The sequence below is a fragment of the Orycteropus afer genome, unplaced genomic scaffold (genome assembly GCF_000298275.1).
Source record: "Orycteropus afer afer isolate SDZICR_OR568_19922 unplaced genomic scaffold, OryAfe1.0 scaffold00010, whole genome shotgun sequence".
Taxonomy (NCBI): Eukaryota; Metazoa; Chordata; class Mammalia; order Tubulidentata; family Orycteropodidae; genus Orycteropus; species Orycteropus afer.
In genome coordinates this window covers 223,045-244,663 of record NW_006921597.1, presented here as the reverse complement: position 1 = coordinate 244,663, position 21,619 = coordinate 223,045, and the positions used below count along the sequence as shown (strand labels likewise).

Genomic DNA, 21,619 nt, shown 5'->3' with positions numbered 1-21,619 from the left:
TATTGTGTTTCTGGTGAAAGTTTACACAGCAAATTAGGTTCCCATTGAACAAGTTCTACACAGTTTGTTCAGTGACATGGTTGTATTTCACACAGTGTGTCCAGTTTGCCGTTGTTTCCATCTGGTTGTTTAGTCTCCAGTAACCGAGTTTCCCTCCCTTTGCTTTCTCCTGTTTGCTTCACAGTAAGCGTTGACCATTTGGTCTCATACGGATGACTCACGGTTAATGGTTTATTTTATGAACCAACCTGTTATTTAGCTAAAAGACGACCTCATGTAAGATGCTCCCGTCTCTTCCTGTTGAGGGCTGGAGAGGAAGGGAGAGGCCCGTGGCAGGTGTCAACACTGCTGCGGATGAACGGGTTGCCATCAGTGGATTCCGACTCTCACCGACCCTTTAGGACACAGTAAAACTGTTCCACTGGGTTTCCTAGACTGTAAATCTCTTCGGAAGCAGACTGCCACGTGGGTTCATACCGCTGACGTTTTGGTTACCAGCCGACTGCTTAACTAATGCACCACTAGGATCCATGACTTTAAAAAGAAAAAAAAAAAAAAAAGGCCTCATTGCCGTGGAATGGATTCTGACTCCTAACTACCCCTCCTCGGGTTTCCGAGGCTGTATCCCTACGAAAGTAGATGGCCTAGTCCTCCTTCCGAGGAGTGGCTGGTGGGCCCATGATATATCAGGCTACAGTCGCTGCTTGTACCTGGGAGCTTTAGATCGGTTGGAAATAAAACAGAAGTTGAGCTTCAGAAGGGAGCGTCCCTGGGTGGGCTCGAACCACCAACCTTTCGGTTAACAGCCGAACGCGCTAACCGATTGCGCCACAGAGACCACGCCGCCTGGCTACACTGGGGTGACTCAGTTAGTGCTAAATTGTGCCTCCTGCCTTTACAATAAAATGAGGTGAGTTCCAAAGTTCCGAGTAACAGGACAGTTGGCGTCGCGCATCGTCTTGTTACATTTGAAATCTCTGTGTTGGGGGATTCCGCAGTGAAAACAGCAAACGGCCTTCGCTCGCCTCACACTCCGTCTGCCTAAGCCGAGCTCCCGGAGAGACGCTGGAGATTGCGACATCCCACCTCCCGACGTGAGCAGAGCGCGCTCCGAGAGAAGCTGAAACCCGAGTGGCTCCCAGGACGGCTCCTCTGGTCGTTTGCTCCGCCCTCACCCGACCGCGGGTCCTCGCCAGCTCCACGGACTGGGTCCGAGGCTTGGGCCGGAGGGAGTGGAAGGTTCTGCGCTGGTCAGAAAAAGGAGTGTTTCCCCGCCATTGAGCCTCCTTCGCGGCCGGTGGGATGCTTCGGCCTTCTGGTTCCTGTCTCTGTCCAGCACGTGATCCACGAGGGCAGGGATCTCTGGTCGAGAACAGGGTCTGACACACACGAGGAACTCAATTAGGACTTGGTTGAATTGATACATTGTTGTCTTGAAGCTTTTAAAGACCTTGAGCATGGAAAACAGTGAAAGGTGTTTCAACAGGGAAGATCTTTTTCAAAAGCCTTTATTTTAAATATAATTATTTTTATTGCAGCGAAATACGCATAAGAGACATTTGCCATTTCAACCACTTTTACACGTTAGATTACATAAATCTAAATAAATACTTACCATGTTGTGCAACCGTCTCCTCTATTCATTTCCAAATTTTTTTCATTACCCTTAACACAGATTCAGTACCCATTAAGCAAACTGCTTTGTTTTCCCCTCCCATCTGCCCCTGGTATTCACTAATAAACTTTGATCTCTATTCATTTTCCTATCCTAGATGTTTCATGGGACCTCTGGTAGCATAGTAGCTAAGGCACTTGACTACTAGCCAGAAGGCTGGCGGTTCAAACCCACCAGCCACTCCTCGGAAGGAAGATGGGGCAACCTACTTCCCTAGTGATACTGCCGAAACCCAAGGAGAGGTCGCTGTGAGTCGGATCCGAAACCCAAGGAGGGGTCGCTGTGAGTCGGGTCCGACTCGACGCAAACAATAACAACAACAGATATTTCATAGAAGTGGAGTAAAGTGGTGTTTGTCGTTTTGTGTCTGACTTGTTGCAGTCGGCATGTTTTCAAGATTCATTCCTGTCTCGATATGTATCAGAACGTTGTTTCGCTTTCAGAAGGAATAACGTGTTTTACATCCACCACATTTCGTTTATCCATTCATCTGCTGATGGACACTTGTGCTGTTTCCACCTTATGGCCATTGTGAATAACAAGTACAAGTATCTGTTGAGTCCCTACTTTCAATTATTTTGGGGTACATGCTTAGGAGTGGAATGCTGGGTCATATAGTAATTCTAGACTTAACTCTTAGTAACCCCAAAACTGTTTTCCACAGCAATTGCACCATTTGACAATCCCTCAAGCAATGGAGAGGATTTCGGTTTCTCCACAGTCTTGCCGGCACCTGTTTTCCGTTTTTCTGATAATCTCCATCCTAGTGGGGGCGAAGTGGTATTTCAGCGAGGTCTTTATTTGCATTTCCCTAATGATACTTAGCATCTTCTCATGAATTTATTGGTCATATCTTCTTTGGTTATATATTTATTCAATTCCTTTGCACATTTTTTGATTGGATTGTCTTTTCATTGTTGAATTGTAGGGTTCTTTGTGTTTTGGATATTGAAGTGTTATCAGGTTTATAGTAACCGGATATTTTATCCCAGTTTGCCAGTTGTCTCTTCGCTTTATGATAAAATCTTTTGATGCACATAAGTTTTTAGTTTCCATAAAGTCCAAATTATCTATTTTCTCTTTTGTGGCTTGTGCTTTTGGTGTCATAGCTTATAATCCATCGCCAAAAACTAGGTCCAGAAACATGCCCTTATCTTTTGTTGAGAGTTTAATGGATTGAGTTCTTACATTTAGGTAGGTGATCCATTTTGAATTCATTTTCATATATGGTGTTAGGTACAGGTCCAACTTCATTGTCTGGCACATGGAGAGCCAGTTGTCCCAGCACCACTTATTGAAGAGACTATTCCTTCCTCATTCAGTAGTCTTGGCACCCTTGTTGAAAATTGGTTGACCATAGATGTGTGGCTTTCTTTATCTCCAGACTCTCCATTCCATCCCTTTGGTCTATGTGTCTATTATTATAGCAGTAGCAGATTGTTTTATTTACTGTAGCTGTATAGTATGTTTTGAAATCAGAAAGTATGAGTTCCTCTACTTTGTTTTTCTTATTCAAGACTGTTTTATGTTTTGGGAGGTTGGGGCTTGCAATTCCACATGAATTTGAGGATTGGCTTTTCCAACAAAAATGCTTTATTTTGATTAATTACGTCTTAAGCATGCAAATGTGCCAGGGTGTGGGGCAACAGGAAAGGCCTATTGTGCAATCTCTGTGCCAACTTGAGGTCCTCACTCTCAACTCTGTTGCAGTGGGAAGTCTGTTGGGTCAGAGGGGACGAAGTGTTGGAGTCAAAAGGGGAACACAGAAGAGTTGCGAAACAAAGCAGGGGAGGCATGGATGAGGACAACTGGGAACTCGCAGAACGCCTGAGCCTGATCCTTGGAGGAATTGTTTTTACTATGTAGCGAGATGGGGAGGAAGAAACAGAGAGAAGACATGAAAGACAGAAAAACACGAGGACCTGTAGCTGTCTGAGAATAAATCAGCAAAACATTGTGAACCTTTTTACATCATAAATATTAAATGAAGGATGATGTTTGCTGGGCAAGGTCCCACCAAGATTTGAACTCTGATCATTAGATTCAGAGTCCAGCGTGCTCACCATTACACCATGGAACCAGCAGGTATTGATATGGAACTTCCAGAAATGCAAGCTGGATTCAGAAGAGGATGTCCAATGAGGGATATCATTGCTGATGTCAGATGGATCTTGGCTGAAAGCAAAGAACACCAGGAAGATTTTACTTGTGTTTTATTGACTATGCAAAGGCATTTGATTGTGAGGATCATGACAAATTATGGATAACATTGAGAAGAATGGGAATCCCAGAACACTTAATTGTGCTCATGAGAAACCTGTACATGGACCAGAAGGCTGTCATTCAAACAGAACAAGGGCATGCTGCATGGTTTAAAATCAGGAAGGGAGTATGTCAGGGTTGTATGCTTTCACCATATTCATTCAGTCTGTATGCTGAGCAAATAATCTGAGAAGCTGGACTATAGGAAGAAAAGCACGGCATCAGGATTGGAGGAAGAATCATTAACAACCTGTGGTATGCAGACAACACAACCTTGCTTGCTGAAAGTGAAGATGAATTGAAGCACTTACTGATGAAGATTAAAAACTACAATCTGAAGTCTATATTAAGCTCAACATAAAGAAAACAAAAATTCTCACAACGGGACCAATAAGCAGGATCATGATGAATGGAGAAAAGATTGAAGCTGTCAAAGATTTCCTATTACTTGGTTCCACAATCAACACCAATGGAAACAGCAGTCAAGACATCAGACAATGTACTGCACTGGGCAAATCTGCTACAAAAGTCCTCTTTAAAGTGCTGAAGAGCAAAGATGTCTCTTTGAAGACTTAGGTGTGCCTAACCCAAGCTATGGTGTTTGTAATCGCCTCATATCCATGTGAAAGCTGGACAATGAATAAGGAAGACCAAAGAAGAGTTGATGCTTTTGAGTTGTGGTGTTGGCAAAGAATACTGCAAGTGCCATCCAGAAGAACAAACAAATCTGTCCTGGAAGAAGTGCAGCCAGAATGCTCCTTGAAAGCAAGAATGGTCAGACTTCGTCTCACCTACTTTGGTCATGTTGTCAGAAGGAACCGTTCCTTAGAGAAGGATATCATGCTTGGTAAAGTGGAGGGTCAGCCAAAAAGGGGAAGGCCCTCAATGACAAGGATTGACACAGTGGCTACAACAATGGGCTCAGGTACAGCAAGGATTGTGAGGTTGGTGCAGGACCGGGCAGTGTTTTGTTCTGTTGTACATAGTGTTGCTACGAGGCGGAGCCAACTTGATGGCACCTAACAATGACAACATTTGCTGGGAGTTCCTGGCATGCCGTGATCTTATAGTGGTTAGTACCCTGCACTGTGGCTGCAGCAACCTCGGTTCGAATCCGAGTCACGGCAGTGTCTTTTATCTACCAGCACTCCCTGGCACATCCTCTGTTTCACTTTTGATCTCTGCACTAGGTGCCGCCCTTTCCCTAAGGCCAGAGAGTTTCAAAAACTGGTGTTTCCTGAGCACTGTGTGGCTACTTCAAAAGAGGGGATGGAAGTCCTACAGTGCACATACCTGTGGCCCGGTCATCTGCAAAGCCTGGACTTGCCCCATGTCTGAGCATGCACATAAACTATCCCAAAAGATGAAGGCTGTCTCTTAATCAGCCTTCCCCATAGCTTCCACTAATGAGATGTGGAGTCATAACCTTTTCTTGAGGTCAAGGTATTTCAGACATCAGTGGGACATTTTAGACAAAAAGAGAAATGAAACGAAATAAGAGTTTCCACTCCAACAGGATTTTGCAATAAAATCTAATAAATACAAGAAAATCTAAACTTGACACAGTGCTTTGGCCCCCAGTTTTTATGCTAACAGTAACTTATGTAAAATGTACAAATCTTAAGTACATAGCCCGAAGAGTTTGGACAAGTTTTCACCTAGGTCAAGTTACAGAAGTTTTTCATCAGCCTACAAAGATCCAGGTAGTTTCCATCTCTCTCCGCTTAGGTAACCACCATCCTGATTTTTATCTCCACAGATTAGTTTTCATTCTTCTTGAAATTTACATAAATGCCTATACTTTTTGTGTTTGCCTTTTTTTTTTTTTAATTTCTGAAAAGCAACCTATTTTTTTTGAGATATATCCATGTTCTGTATGCCTTTGTGTGTGTATTATTTTGGTGTTATTCATAAATATAATTTCAATTTATGAATACAAGACAATTGATGAACAATTGGGTTATGTCTAGTTTGGGCTAATGTAATTGTCACTGCTATGAAAATTCTTGTGCAAGACTTCTTGATGTATGCACTAATTTCTTTTGAGTATATTACTCATTAGTGGAATTCCTTGATTATAGGGTTTTCCAGAATGGTTGCACTATTTTACTATCTCAGCACAAAAAGAGATACATTTGATGCATGTTCTTGTCAGCCCTCAGTGTTCTCTGTTCTTTTAAATTTTACCCATTCTGTTGGGTGTATGAGGGTATACCATGGTGGCTTAAATTTGTATTTCCCTGATGAGTAATGATGTAGAAGTTCTTCTTTTTGGCTATTAAAAAATTCTATTTTTCAAAGAGAGCGTATTCTCTTTTAATAGTGCACTTTTAATTGACTTAAATTTTTCTTACTTTTAAAATAAATATTATATTTATATTTACAGAAAAGTTGAAAAGATAGTAGAGGAAATTCAGATATATGCCACAACCAATTTCCCTTCGTGGTCCAATGGATAGTTTTTATGTGGCCTTTCTCCCCACGATCTTGTAACTCTCACCAAATGATTGGGTTCAGCTATTAAAATAAGGTGCTTGTGGCCCACCAAGGGGACTAGACAGCTTGCTAATAATGCAAATAAAGTGCATGGCACACTTGAGGGGGTGGGACCATGCAAATAAGGAACACAAACAAGGGGATAGGTCAGTTTTGCCATTCTGCTAGTCTTAAAACCAACCATCCCAGAGTCAGAGAGGGAGGACCTCATCACCATCAGGAAAGAAGAGGTAGGAGTGGATCATGTCCATTGGACCTGGGGTCCCTACACTGAGAGCCTCCTAGACCCTAGGAAGCTGTAACACCAGAAACAGTGAAAGACCAGGAGAAGCAGTGGCAGAGGAACAATGGCAGCAAAACCAGCAGAAACAGGAGAAACAGGAGCGCAGCTGGAGGTGGAGCAGCTGCCTTCCCCACCCACAGAGGGAGAAAGCTGAGTGCATTTGGGCCGAGGTGGACTGGTGGAGTGGGATGCCTCTGGGCACTTATCTGTGGAGCTAAAAATCTTTCAGAGGAGGGCTCAAGAAGAGACCTGCCTATGGGTATGTCCAAGAAGCTATCCTCACTGAAAAACTGTGCATTGAGTTATTCCTGATCCTGAATTGTAAACTGTTGCTTCCCTAATGAACCCCATAATTATGAATATTGACTGTGAGTTCTGTGTGGCCATTACAATGAATTATTGAATCCAGCAGAGAGGTAGAGAGTACTGTGGAAGGGTGTCAGAATTCATAAAAAGGTTGGAGAGAAGGGATATGTTTGGCCTCTGCTTCGTAGGAATCAGCCTTGGGCTGAAGTTAGAGCTCAGACACTTCTGCCATTCCATTTCTAGATGGCTAGTGAGCATCAGGACTGGAAGAAGACTCATTAACAACCTGCGGTAGGCAGATGACACAACCTTGCGTGCTGAAAGCACCTATTGATAAAGATCAAAGACTGCAGCCTTCAGTATGGATTACACCTCAACAGAAAGAAAATAGAAGTCCTCATAGCTGGGCCAATAAGCAACATCATGATAAATGAAGAAAAGTTTGAAGCTGTGAGGATTTCATTTTCTTTGGATCTACAATCCATAGCTATGGAACCAATAGTCAAGAAATTAGATGACATATTGCATTGGGCAAATCTGCTGCAAAAGACCTCTTTAAAATATTAAAAAGCAAAGATGTCACTTTGAGGACTAATGTGTGCCTGAGCCAAATCATGGTATTTTCAACTGCTTCATGTACTTGTGGAAAGTGCTTTTCCATCACATCATATCAATCTGAATTACCACAGTTGCTGTTGATCTTCATCATCTGTCTGAGGCAGTGTTCCTCAGGTTTCTTTGATGTAAAGTTACTCTCTTTCTTTCCCTTTCCAGACTCTTTCTTTGGAAGGAAGTCACTATGAGTAGTCATATTTAAACAGTAGGAGTTATGCCATAACTCTTTGAAGGCAGAGAACATGAATTATTTAGGATTCTGTTGCATGGGACTTGTGTCTATTTTTTATATATTCAATCATTTATTTACATTATTATGAACTCATATATTTTATACTTTGGGTTACAATTTAATATGACTGTGTTTATATTGTTGCTCAAATTATTTCAGTTTGGCCATTGGAAGCTCTTTCAATTGGCTCTTGTATCCTTTTGACATATCCCTATCATTGTGATTTTTTTAATCAACTGTTAAACTGTCACCTAGGCAGTCTGAACCCATCCAGAAACACCTTAGAAGACAGGCCAATCTGCTTTCCAAAGGTCACAGTCTTTAAAACCCTTCTACTCTACTCTGGTAGCATAGTGGCTAAGACACTTGCCTGCTAACCAGACGGCTGGCGGTTCAAACCCACCAGCCACTCCTCGGAAGGAAGGTTGGGCAATCCTACTTCCCTAGTGATACTGCCTCGGAAACCCAAGGAGGGGTCGCTATGAGTCGGGGCCGACTCGATGGCATATAACAACAACAACAACAACTCTGCACACATGGGGTCACCATGAGTCATAATCAAGTCCGTGTCAATAAACAAACACATTTCTTTAAGTCAATATATAGATTGATCCCAATTAAAAGCCTAACTTACGTTAACACCCACAAATACAAGCTGACAATTTTGATGAATGCATTTATGACATATGATGTACAGATCCAGGCAGATTCCCAGGGCCTCTCCCTGCCATTCTCCTCGGCTTTGTGCTTGTACACTCTTCTGTCGAGATTGGAGCCACCACAGCTACCAGTGCTCTGCTCAACTTTGCTGCTTCTGTGGATGCCCCATGGCTCTCTGCTGTCAACTGATGCTGCTGAGGACAGCTGAGCACATGGAGCTGCTATAGCTGAAGATCACAGGCTCCTGATTCATCCAGGAGCCCACATCCTTTGCCTGCATGGAAGACCTAAAGGGCCTACTGATAACTTCCCACCAGCTCTATGCTGATTATTCCCCACAAGCCTCACCCTTCCCTGGATCTTAAGGCTATGGTCCTAACATCTTCACCATCATTGAGAATTTTTACCACCTTGGATGTACTCTTTCCTGGAGGTTCAATTACTTGATTCCCCACTGTGTGTTGAGTATAGCAACCAGCCTAAGGCCCAGCATTCAAATCATGGATGGACACTGACTTTATGACTGTTTGGCTGGACTCCTTGCTCTGCCAGGAGAAGAGGCAAATGTGACAAGAATATTATTTCTAAATGCTCCATACTACTGAAAGACACCAGAACTTACTTCCCAGCTTGTGAGACATGGCTGGAGGGGTGGTGGTTGTACTTCAGGCCAAGCACTAATTTCTTCAGGATCACACCTGGTCCCCAAGGCTCTCAAACAACTGTGTAGGCAAACTGCTGAATATCTTTTATTCCAGTGCTACTGCCTGGTTCCTCACAATTTCTTCATTGACAGTGCTATTGCTCCTGGCTGCTGATCACTGCATAGACCTATCTTACCTATGGGATACAGAGTCTAGCTGAAGTAGAAAGAGGGTTACCATTCTGGTCTTAGGAGTTCTGGTGGTGCAGTGGTTAAGGCATTTGGCTGCTAACCAACAGGTCTGTGTTTCAAATCCACCAGCCGGTCTATGAAGAAAAATGGGACAATCTGCTTCTGTAAAGATTTATAGCCTTGGAAACCCAATGGGGATGGAGTCACTATGAGTCTGAATTGACTCAATGGTAGTGAAAGGTTTTTATTATTATTATTATTATGTTTCTGGTCTTGCATGCACAATGAAAACCTATGCAGATATCCCTAGATACAGTAAATGAACTGTGATGGAAAGACTAGGACCCACACACATTGGCAAGGAATCAAAATAGGGTACTTCACATGAAAGCACCTATACTACCATCAAATCACCAATGTTTCAAATTCAAGGCTATGTGCACAGCTCATAACAAACACTCCAGTAGCATTGTTTTCCCCTGAACTGGCATCCTTGAGTGACTGAAGAGTGGTGGTTAAGGGAAGAAATTTTGGAGTGAATTTTCATTTACTTGCTAACATAACAGTTTAAAAACAAGATCATTCAATTATTGGCCTTTTCCAGGGACTCAAAAGAGGCATCAGAGAACAGGAGTTTGAGTATCACCCAGATCTCCTGGAATACCTCAAACACATTCCCAAACATCCAGCCTCCTGAACCATCACTGGGTACAGAACACCTGTCTAGGAAATACTGACACCCATTATAATGTTGGAAAGAAAGGAATGGGAGGCACCAAGTAGCCAGAGCGCAAAGAATTTGCATCAGCCAGTATGAGTCGGGGCCAACTTGATGGCAAATAACAACAACAACAACAGTGAATAAATGACATTTCTTTAGGTTCATGCAGGCTTAGGACCAGAGACAAGAGACTCACTGGATTTCTGATGCTTTTTGGTAGAGGTTTGTCATGGATTGAATTGTGTCCCCAAAAAAATACGTGTTGTGAAGCCTAACCTCTATAAGTGTGTTTGTAATACCATTTGGGAACAGGGTTTTCTTTGTCCTGTAAGTGAGGCTTAATCCATGTAGGGTATTTCTTAAACCAATCAGTCTTGAGATATAAAAAGAACAGATTAGGTATAGAAGCAAGAAAGCACAAGTGGAGAAAGACTGATGCATGTGGAGTTCACCAAGGAACCAAGGAAGAGAAGTTGAAAGAGACAAAAATATCCGTCCCCCAATCCAGAGCTGACAGAGAAAGTTTTCCCCCAGAGCCAGGGCCCTAAATTAAGACACTAGCCTCCTGAACTGTGAGATGATACTTTCCTGTTCCATGAAGTCTCCTACCTGTGCCAAACAAGAAGCAAAGCCACCGTGAGACCCTAAAGCACCTAGAAATGTGGGCCTGCTCTGATATTGCTATAGTGATATGTTCAACGCAGAAGGGAACAAAGTAAATAGTTCAGCCTTTTTAGAGCTGGTGGCGTAGTGCCTAAGGCATTTGACTGCTAACCAGAAGACTGGCAGTTCAAACCCACCAGCCACTTCCTCGGAAGGAAGATTGTGCAATCTATTTCTATAGAGATACTAAAACCACACCTAACTCACTACTGGCAAGTCAAATCTGATACTGCCTTGGAAACTCAAGGAGGGGTCACTGTGAGTCAGAAGTGACTTGATGGCAGTCAGTTTGATTTGGTTTTGGTTTAAAGATCTCAGGCAAAATATATGTAAATAAATATATTTTTTCCTCTCCTATCTTGTTTTGTAGTTGTGAGCCAGAACCTGGTCTGAGGGTGCAATGACAACAAAACAATCTCTTCCATCAAAAAAAGTCACATTCTAGTGACTGAGGATTCAGTTGAAGAATGTGATCTTTGCCCCCCAAACCATATATTATATCAAAGTTTTTAGTCTCAATATTTGGGCACTGGCTCTCTAATTCATGTGCTCCAGAATTGCCAGGGAGTTTATTGGAGGAAGACTCCTGGGCTCCACCTCCAATGATATCATAGTCATGGGACCTTGGAATCTGCATATTTTGTGCTAATTTTATTATTTTATTTTTTGTTGTTGAGAATATACTTATATCAGTTCAACGGTTTCTACATACACACTTCAGTGACTTTTCTTACATTCTTCAGGCTGTACAATCCTCCTTTCTGAGTTGTTCCTACAGCATTATCATAAACTCACTGCCCTTCAAGATTCTGATCTAATCTTTTGCAACGCTGCTGTCCATTTGATCCCGTATGTAGATCTTAAAAGAGCACAGTGCTCAAAGCAGACATTCTCTATTAGTTAGGCTAAACATTGTTTGGTTTTGAGAAGACTTCAGGGGATATTTTTTTAATTTAAAATTTAAAGATTGTCTCAGGGCAATAGTTTCAGGGGTTCATCCATCCTCCCTCCCTCATGGGTTCCATGAGGATTTGAAATTCTTTTCTTCATTTTCCCCCTTTTGATCATGATTCTTTTATAGACTCTTTGGTCAGAATACTCAGTAATGGTAGCCTGGCACCACATAGTTCTCCTGGTTTTAATACAAAGGAGACGATCATTCATGGAAGGAATTAGCCACACATTCTACTTCCTGTTACTACTCCTGCTCTCTTTTTTCCTCTGTTGTTCCACGTGAATAGAGAACAATTGTTTTGCCTAGAATATGTTTTTTTTTTTTTTAAACCAAGATTTCTAGATGATTCTGATGCATATAGACAGCAAGTGACAGTTTGAAAAACGGTGTTTTAGGGCACTGAATCATACAGGACTAAATATAATTTTTTTTAAAATTGTAATTGGCATTTTATTTTCTGTAATGGAAGAGAATAGGGAATTTCAGAGTACCCAGTATGTGATAAATGTGATAAGGATGAGTATTGTTTTATGAAATTTTTGTTTCATGTACACAGATATTTCTTATTTATTAACATGGTTAGGCTCCAAAGATCAGGTCATTATGCAAAAATGGAGGATGACTACATCAATACATAACTACCCAATTACACATTACGTAACTGCCAAAGCACTAAAGATCATGATTCAGCCAAGCTGAACATAACTTTGACCATCATAACCAGCATTACTCTCACCTCACACCTTGGTGCTCATTACTGCCAGGTGCACACCACTAATACACAAAATAGTTGGACAGTAGATTTTTTTACTATGATCATAAATGTGATATATTGGATAATAAGATAGTTGATAAGTGAGGAGGAGGTATATGTATAAACTCACAGTGATCCCATGTGTTACAGAGTAGAACTGAGCTCCATACACTTTTCTTATGGAAGCTGATCACCAGGCCTTTCTTCTACAGCACTGCTAGGTGAGTTTGAACCAGCAACCTTTCGGTTAGTGTTGTTCCTGTTGTTAGGTGCCATTGAGTTGTCTCCAACTCCTAGCGACCCCATGCACAGCAGAACGAAACACTGCCTGGTCTTGCGCCAGCTCCATGATCCCTGCTATACTTGACCCTGTCGCTGTAGCCACTGTGTCAATCCATCTCGTTGAGGGCCTTCCCCTCTTTCGTTGACCCTCCACCTTACCAAGCATGACATCCTTCTCCAGGGAATGGTTCCTTCTGACAACATGACCAAAGTAGGTGAGATGAAGTCTGGCCATTCTCGCTTCCAAGGAGCATTCCGGCTGCATTTCCTCTAGGACAGACTCGTTAGTTATTTTTAACAGTCCATGGTACTTGCAGCATTCTTCGCCAGCACCACAACTCAAAAGCATCAAATATTCTTCAGTCTTCCTTATTCATTGCCCAGCTCTCCCATGCATACGAGGTGACTGAAAATACCATGACTTGTGTCAGGTGCACCTTAGTCCTTAAAGAGACATCCTTGCTCCTCAGCACTTGAAAGAGATCCTTTGCAGCTGACTTGCCCAGTGCTATACGTCATCTGATGTCCTGACGGCTGCTTCCATTGGCGTCGATTGTAGAACCAAGCAATGTGAAGTCTTTGACAACTTCAATCTTCTCTCCATTTATCATGATGCTGCTTGTAGGTCCAGTTGTGAGGATTTTTGTTTACTTTATATTGAGATGTAATCCATACTGCAGACTGTAGTCTTCAATCTTCATCAATAAGTGCTTCAAGTCATCCTCACTTTCAGCAAGCAAAGTTGTTTCATCAGCATATCACAGGTTGTTAATGATTCTTCCTCCAATCTTGATGACACGTTCTTCTTCATATAGTCCAGCTTCTTGGATTCTTTGCTCAGCATAGAGATTGAATAAGTATGGTGAAAGGATACAACCCTGACACAGTCCCTTCTTGATTTTAAACCATGCAGTGTCCCCTTGTTCTGTTTGAATGACAGCCTCCTGGTCTAAATACAGTTTCCTCATGAGTACGATTAAGTGTTCTGGAATTCCTATTCTTCTCAGTGTTACTGTTCTGGTTACCTAGTGTCACTCTGACAGAAATATACCACAAATAGGATGGCCTTAAAAACAGGAGTTTATTCTTACAATTTGGAGGCTTTAAGTCCAAGTTCAAAGTGCCAGGCTCGAGGGGCTAGGTGAAAGCCCCTCAACCTTGGGGTCCAGCTCTGCCTCCTGCTCCTGTCCTACTGGAGCTAGAGGCATTTCTTCACTCAGACAGCTGCTGGCTGCTGAGTCTGAGAAGCCCCAAGGTTGACAAGTAAAAAGGCACAGTCCTGATGTTACCAAATCACACAGCAAGCCATTAACTTAAGTCCATCGTAAGTCCCAAGGTCAGCAGAGCATGGCAGGCTGCTGAGCAACGACATGGTTACATGCAGGGTCCAAGCATGCCATAGGCTAGAGACCATTCTCAAAGCTTCTCCTTATATACAGGAAGCAGACCACATATCCAAAGGCAGCTACTCAGCTGCTCCTAGTAGATTCCACCACGGAGTGGATTACCAGTCTCATCATGGGGAATACTACATCCAGCTGCCCAGCCACTCAACCAGGCCCAGCCAAGATGACATACAAATATAACTATCACAGTTACCCACAATTTGTTATGATCCACTCAATCAAATACTTTTGCATTTGTTTTCCAAGACAAATTTGTTTATTCTTCTGGCAATCCACAGTACATTCAATATTCTTCACCAACAACCATAATTCAAAGGCATCAATTCTTCTTCAGTCTTCCTTATTCATTCTCCAGCTTTCACATACACATGAGGCAAATGAAAATACTTTGACTTGGGTCAGGTACACCTTAGTCTTCCAAAGGACATCTTTGCTTTTTAACACTTTAAAGAAGTGTTTTGCAGCAGATTTACCCAATGCAATATACCATTTGATTTCTTGACTGCTGATTCCATGGTGTCGATTGTGGATCTAATTAAAATGAAGTCCTGAACAACTTTAATCTTTTCAACATCATGATACATGGAGAAAAGATTGAAGATGTCAAATATTTCATGTGGATTCACAATCATTTTACTAGGATCCACCTCATAGGAACCAGCTTTGTGCTAAACCTTCTAAAAGAAATTATTCATGCAGGCACTCAATAACAATTTGAGGAAAAGTAGTTAACTCTGTTTTTGCCTTATAGAAATAAAATAAAGCTATTACTCCCTAATTCTTTCCTAGATACAGTCATACAAAACCCTGTAGGGTAAACACTGTGCATACCTACAGATGGCAGTGGTCTTGATAAGGTCACTGTAGGGCCTTATCTGGCTGTCTCATTCTTATCACTGTTTTTGCTGCTTGCCATTTGTAAACCAGGCCTTGAAATAGCCTGGCACACCTTAGTCCTCAAGGAGACATCCTTGCTCCTCAGCACTTGACAGAGGTCCTTTGCAGGGACTTGCCCAGGAGAGATTTACAAGGACACCTGGACTCAAAGCTCTACTTCCTGGCACATGGGCATGCAGGAACGAGAGTCAAAGGTCATGTGAGCCTAGCAAGGAGCTCTTTCTGTGTACTTCAGTATAAAAATTGCCTGTAACTTTAAGATGGTACATTTTTTTTTTTTCTCTCTCTGTGAGTACTGCCCTGAACTCCCTAAGGATCTCCTCTCAAAACCCCCCAAATTCAAAAAATAAAAACAAAACTCAGCAAATATACGGAAAAAAATTCTATTAGCAGACTCACACCTTGGCCGTAGATGGAGTCACCTTTAACACTATTATCCTCAGCTTTTCAAACATTAACTGACTGAATGAGAGGTCAGTTGTCAAATATAGAAGAAATCATTGCCATAAACTGTTCAGTGAGGGTCGCTTTGTGTCTCCCAACTGTGTGGGTTCTTCTCCCAGTTTTCTTCTTTCCTTTCTGCTCCTCCTCCTCCACTCCTCTTCCCGGACACCATAGTGCAGGCCACCAGCATATTGGACTGATAGGATCTGAAAGGGTGAGGGCCTATTTCTCAACCACGGCAGTGTGTTTTTCTCTGATTAAGGCTTTTTTCCCTCTGGTCAAACATAGCAACGATTGTGAGAATGTAGCAGGACCCTAAAGTGTTTCTTTCTGCTAGGCATAAAGCTGCTGCAGATCTGAGCCCACTGGGTGATACCTAACAACAACAACAAAAGAGCCTCCATCTCCACTTATATTAATGAGACTCAAGGAGGATTTGTTAGTTCTACTTGTAAATATTGTTTTGTCAATTTATACTCAAAGCCAGGACTGATTGAAGTGCTGTGCTCTCTATTCCCAAAGAAGCCTGTCAATGTCAGTTTCTCTTAACTAGTGAGCTAGTGATCTAAAACGAAGCACTTAAATCTATTTTCCCCTCACCTCCTTTATACATGTTGGAGACCTAAAATCCTCAGTGGGAGCTCTGGTGGCATAGTGCCTAAGGCACTTGACTGCTAACCAGAAGCTTGGTGGTTCAAACCGACGAGCCACTCCTTGGAAGGGAGATTGGGCAATCTCTTTCCGTAGTGATACCGACTCTACCGCACATAACAACAAAACCCTCACTGTGTTTCAACTGAGTAGGCCACACTTTAGCTAAGGAAGGGAACATCAGACTCTCAGGATAGGAGGGTGGAGATTGGTAGATGGGCGGGGAGGGAAGGAGAGGGGACAGAAACGTCACTGTCCCACTTATTGGTCGGCTGGGCAGGATGGGAGGTGAAAGGAGTGGGATTCCTGGCTCGCCTCGGAGGAGGGAACGCTGCCCTGAAGTCCCGGACGAGCACGTCTTCTGTAGATGAGGCAACACAGTGGCTACTGCATCTGCATCTGCTGCTTAAACACGTTATGATTTTCTATGCGGTGTAAACAAGACCAGGGCTATAGGTAGAAATTTTGTGCCATAGTAGCGAACAGAGGAGGGCTCAGGGACCGAAGTGTCTGTGTGTGAGAAGTGTAGGGAGTTTCAGGCTGTGTGAGGGCGGTCAAAAAAAAAAAATAATAAAGGCTCATATGGAGGCTGACAGTAGACTCAAACTCACTACCCTCCAGTCGGATCCGACTCATAGCGACCCCTCCTTAGGTTTCCGAGGCGTTATCACTACGGAAGTGGACTGCCTAAGCAGTCAAGTAAGTGCCTTAGGCACTACACCACCAGAGCTCCTGTGAGGGCGGTAGGTGAGGAGTTGTATACTTCCCTAACAAGTAATGGTTCTAAAGGCATTTGACTGGTAACCAGAAGGTTAGCAGTTCAGACCTACCCGCCACTCCGCAGAAGTAAGACTGGGCAATCTACTCCTGTAAAGATTTACCACCTCAGAAACCCAATGGGGGTCATTATGAGTCAGAATCCACGCGATGGCAGTGTTTTTCTTTTTTTTGCTGGGGGGTGGGGTGGAGGGGGAGTTCTTTCAAGTCAAAACTTATCCATTGTGCTTAGGATGTGTTGATCTTTGCTATTTCTCCTAGAGGCAGAAACTCTACTGCAGTCTTTGGTGGTTTTGAGCTGAGATTATCTTCTCTGCAGCCTTTTGGTGTTCCAAAAATAGACTTGCTAGTAGCTGCGTTTTAATTTTCTTTTGCACTGTTATTTTGTTAAGAACAAATAGCTTTTCTTTCTTTTTTTCTGTTCTGCAACTGGTTTTCTGCAAGAACATAGATGTTGGTTTAAACCACTGCAAAGTCTAGGCCAACATGGAGTAGGAGAACATCGTAGTCATTGGCCACGTAAATTAGTGTGAGTGAGTTTACTACCACTGGTCACCTGATCTACAAATGTGGTGGTGGACAAGGAGGAAGTGGCTGAGATGGAAAATGGTTCCTTCAACTGGGTCTTGGGTAAATTGAAAAGTGTATCTGAGTGTGGCATTACCATGATATCTTCCTGTGGAAATTTGAGGCCAACAAGTTCTACATGACTGTCCATCACTGACCTCACGATAAAGGCGTTATCAAAAACATTATCACAGGAACATCAGAGGCTGACTGTGCTGTCCTGATTTTTGCTGCTGGTGTTGGTGAATTTGAAGCTGGAATCTCCAAGAATGGCAAGAGCCGTCAACATGCCCTTCTGGCTTACACACTGGGTGTGAAATAACTAATTGTTGATGTTAGCAAAATGGATTCTACTGAGTCACCCAATAGCCAGAAGAGGTCTGACGAAATTGTTGAGGAAGTCAGCACCTACATTAAGAAGACTGACTACAACCCTGATACAGTAGCATTTATGTCAATTTCTGGTTGGAATGGTGACAACATGCTGGAGCCAGGTCCTAACATGCCTTGGTTCAAGAAATGGAAAGTTGTCCATAAGGATTGCAATGCCAGTGGAAGCACACTGTTTGGAGGTCTGACTGCATCCTCCCACCAACTCATCCAAGTGACAAGCCCCTGTATCTGTCTTTTCAGAATGTCTGCAAAATTGATGGTATTGGCATGGTCCCCGTGGGCAGAATGGAGACTGTTGTATTCAAACTGGGCACATGGTCACCTTTGCTCCAGTCTGCTACCACTGAAGTGAAGTCAGTTGAAGTGCACATGAAGCTTTGAGAGAAGCTCTTCTGGGAGACAATGTAGGCTTCAATGTCAAGAATGTCTCTGTGAAAGATGTCCTGCAAGGCAATGTGGCTGGTGATAGCAAAAATGACCCACCAATGGCAGCAGCTGGCTTCACTGTGCAGGTGATTTTCCTGAGCCATCCAGGCCACATCACCGCTGGCAGTGCTGGATTGTCACACAGCTCCCATTGCTTGCAAGTTTACTGAGCTCAAAGAGAAGACCGATCCCTGTTCTGGTCAGAAGGTGGAGGTTGGCCTTACAGCCTTGAAATCTGGTGATGCTGACATGGTTCCTGGCAAACCCATGTGAGTTGAGCACTTCTCTGACTATCCTCTTCTGGGTTATTTAGTTGGTAGTGATATGAGACAGATAGTTTTGTGGGTGTCATTAAGGCACTGGACAAAAGGCCTGATGGAGCTGGCAAGGTCACCAACTCTGCCCAGAAAGCTCAGAAGGCGAAATACATAATATCCATAACACCTGCTATCACAATCTTAACCAGTGGTGGAAGAACAGCCTCAGAAAGGTTTGTTTCAGTTGTCCATTTAAATTTAATAGTAAAAGACCAGTTTATGATAACAATGCATTGTAAAACTTTCAGAAGGAAAGAAATATCCTGTAGACCATTTGTTTTGTAGTGTGCGTGGTGGTTTTATTAGTTTTCTAAATCAGTACTTTTAAAATAGAAACAACTTCACCAACAAATTGTCACAGAATTTTGAGAACCATTAAAACAAAATTTAATGAACAACAACAAAAAGAACAGGTAGTTTGTTTAGCTGCTTGGACTGGTGCCTGCTTCTGCTTTTGGCTTCTCTTTGTTGTGTTGTGCAGATGACCAATGCAGTGTTTCCGACCTTCTCCTTGAAGGGTAGGTATTCTGGAAAGCAAAAAGGGAAGAGGTGGAGTAGGGGTAATGTTACAGTATAATCTGTAGGATGACACTTTTGAGATTACATTTATGTCCTGTTCCCCCATAACCCTATCCTCAGCTGTTTTAGCACCCATTGATGATTCTTGCCTTGGTGATTACAAAGAAGTGCTTTTTCTAATTTGATAATTCCTTCCACATTTATTAGTTGCCATTCCTCTATGAAATAGAACTTCCCTCTTAGATTCTATGAATTTATGGATTCTTCTTTTCTTAATTCAACATGTTATTATCCATTACTTTTAGTTTTGGATGCTTAAATTGTCTCAGTTTGTACCATTTTGGACCTCTTCAAGATAGTTCCTATAATCTTTTGACATGTTTCCATTAGTCATGGAACACATTCTTGCTTTCTGGTACAAGACATTTCAGGCTCAACTTGTATTTTCCATTTCCAAAATCAGCCATTGTTCCAAAAAATCTGGGTCTTTTGGTGGAGAATAGAGTCATAGCAAAGATGTAGGCACTAGGTAGCATTGCTTCTAGTTTGTCTCAGTGGGCATGTTGTTGTATACTGCCATCAAGAAGGATCCAACTCATAGCGACCCCTCCTTGGGTTTCCAAGCTAGTATCTCTATGGAAGTAGATTGCCCAATGTTCCTTCTGAGGAGTGGCTGGTGGGTTTGAACTTCCAGCCTTCTGGTTAGCAGTCAAATGCCTTAGGCACCACACCACCAGTGAGGAAATATTCATATTTAGATCATGAGTTTATACTGACACCTTCAAGCCCAATCCAACACCATAAAGTTTTACCTCAACTTCCTCTGTTCCATATTTTTATCTTCTCTCTCCCATGTTGGCAACCCTGATTCCAAACAATTTACTCGTGCTCTATCCTATAACACACTCAAAATTGTTTCCAAAGTATTCCATCAAGTCTACCAACGATCAATCTACAAAATAAAGTTCAAAGTTTCTTTGCAGATTCTTCTGGCCTTATAATATACTCCACTGTGAGGTATAGTCAGAGAAGTGCCTTCAAAATTTGTTTTGGTAGTTATTTTCTGTGTGGTTCTATTATTTTGATACACAGTTAGATTTAACTCTTCCTGCTTTTATTTATTTATTTTAGTATTTTCTTTTTCATTTTTTTTTTTGAACATGTAAAATAACTCATGGTTAAAAAATCAAAACTATGTATCAAAAAGATAATACTTAAAAAAGTCTCACCATCATTTCTATTGCTTAAACCATATTCCTTAGATGAAAAGATTTTCATTATCTTCTGGCTTATCCTCCCTGAAAAATAAGTATGTATTAATGATAAGTACAAATGTGTATTTCTTCTCCTTTCTTAAAGAAAAGGTAGAATACTGTATACTTTTTTTTTTTTTCACTTCTTTGTTTGCTTTTTTCACATAAACAATTTATCCTAGAAATAACTCAACAGCGGTCCATGCAGGTCCTCACCTTATGCTGCCATGCAAAACTCCATTGTGTGTCTGTGTGACTAGGTCATTCTTTAATGTTTTGTATGGAGTCTCAACACTTTGAAATCATTAACTCGTGCTCAAAACCACTTTCCAAAAGCACAAGCTAGCCTTAACCAAAAACTGAACCCAATGAGGCACAGTCCATTCTGACTCAGAGTGACCCTATAGGACAGAGTAGAACTGCCCCATGGTGTTTCCAAGGCTGTAACTTTGGAAGCCAGATTGCCACAACTTTCTCCAACAGAGCAGCTGGTGGGTTGAGACCGAATCCAACTCTATGGTTAGCAGCTGAGCTCTTTAACTACTGCAACACTAGGGCTCCTTTAAGCTGGTTTTAAGAAGGAGAAAGGTGATTTTAAGTGTCAAAGTAATGCATGATGATAATATTTTAAGTTATTTAAATTATGTGTACAATTTAAATACAAAGTTTACATCTATTATGCACATAAGTATTTAGTGTTGTCATGTTTTGTGTGATGATGAAATAATGAAATGTTCCTGTAAGGCATCTTGGATGCACAGACCCTGTGACACAATGAGTGCTCCTGGATGCTCTGATGTACTCACACGCAGGAAAAATGCAGGTCAATCCCCCTTCTCTGACACCAATGTGTCTTGATCGCTCCAGATCAGCCTCTTCTGAATCAGTTCTGCTCCACTCCCGTCCTGACACCAGGGGCACATGCAGCACTTCCTGCTCTGACCCTAACCACCTGGAGCTGGAGCAGACTCACAAGTAATGGGCACAGTCCTCCACATGCCAAGGCGGCCGGGACCGACACCAGCTGCAAGCTAGGGGGTCCCCATGTCACACTCACTTCTGACAGGCTGGTGACAAATTCACAGGTTCCCCCTACCCCTTCAGGATTCCAGCTATAAGCCTGGAGGTCCTCAGTCCCCTCACTTTTGACTTGCTGGCTGTCACTACTCCTTTGGGTTTGATAACTCACAGTAAGTGCTATCCGTAGGATTATAGTTTCACAGCAAGAAG

General features: G+C 42.3%; 1 non-coding gene and 1 pseudogene across 1 annotated transcript; one reads left to right on the top strand and one right to left on the bottom strand.

The window, feature by feature from the left end:
- Positions 1-764: 764 nt before the first annotated feature.
- On the bottom strand, positions 765-838 carry TRNAN-GUU. The gene has a single exon. It is a non-coding gene; the product is annotated as a tRNA-Asn (tRNA).
- Positions 839-17,824: 16,986 nt separating this feature from the next.
- LOC103204834 lies at positions 17,825-21,271 on the top strand (annotated as a pseudogene).
- The last annotated feature ends 348 nt before the right edge of the window (positions 21,272-21,619 follow it).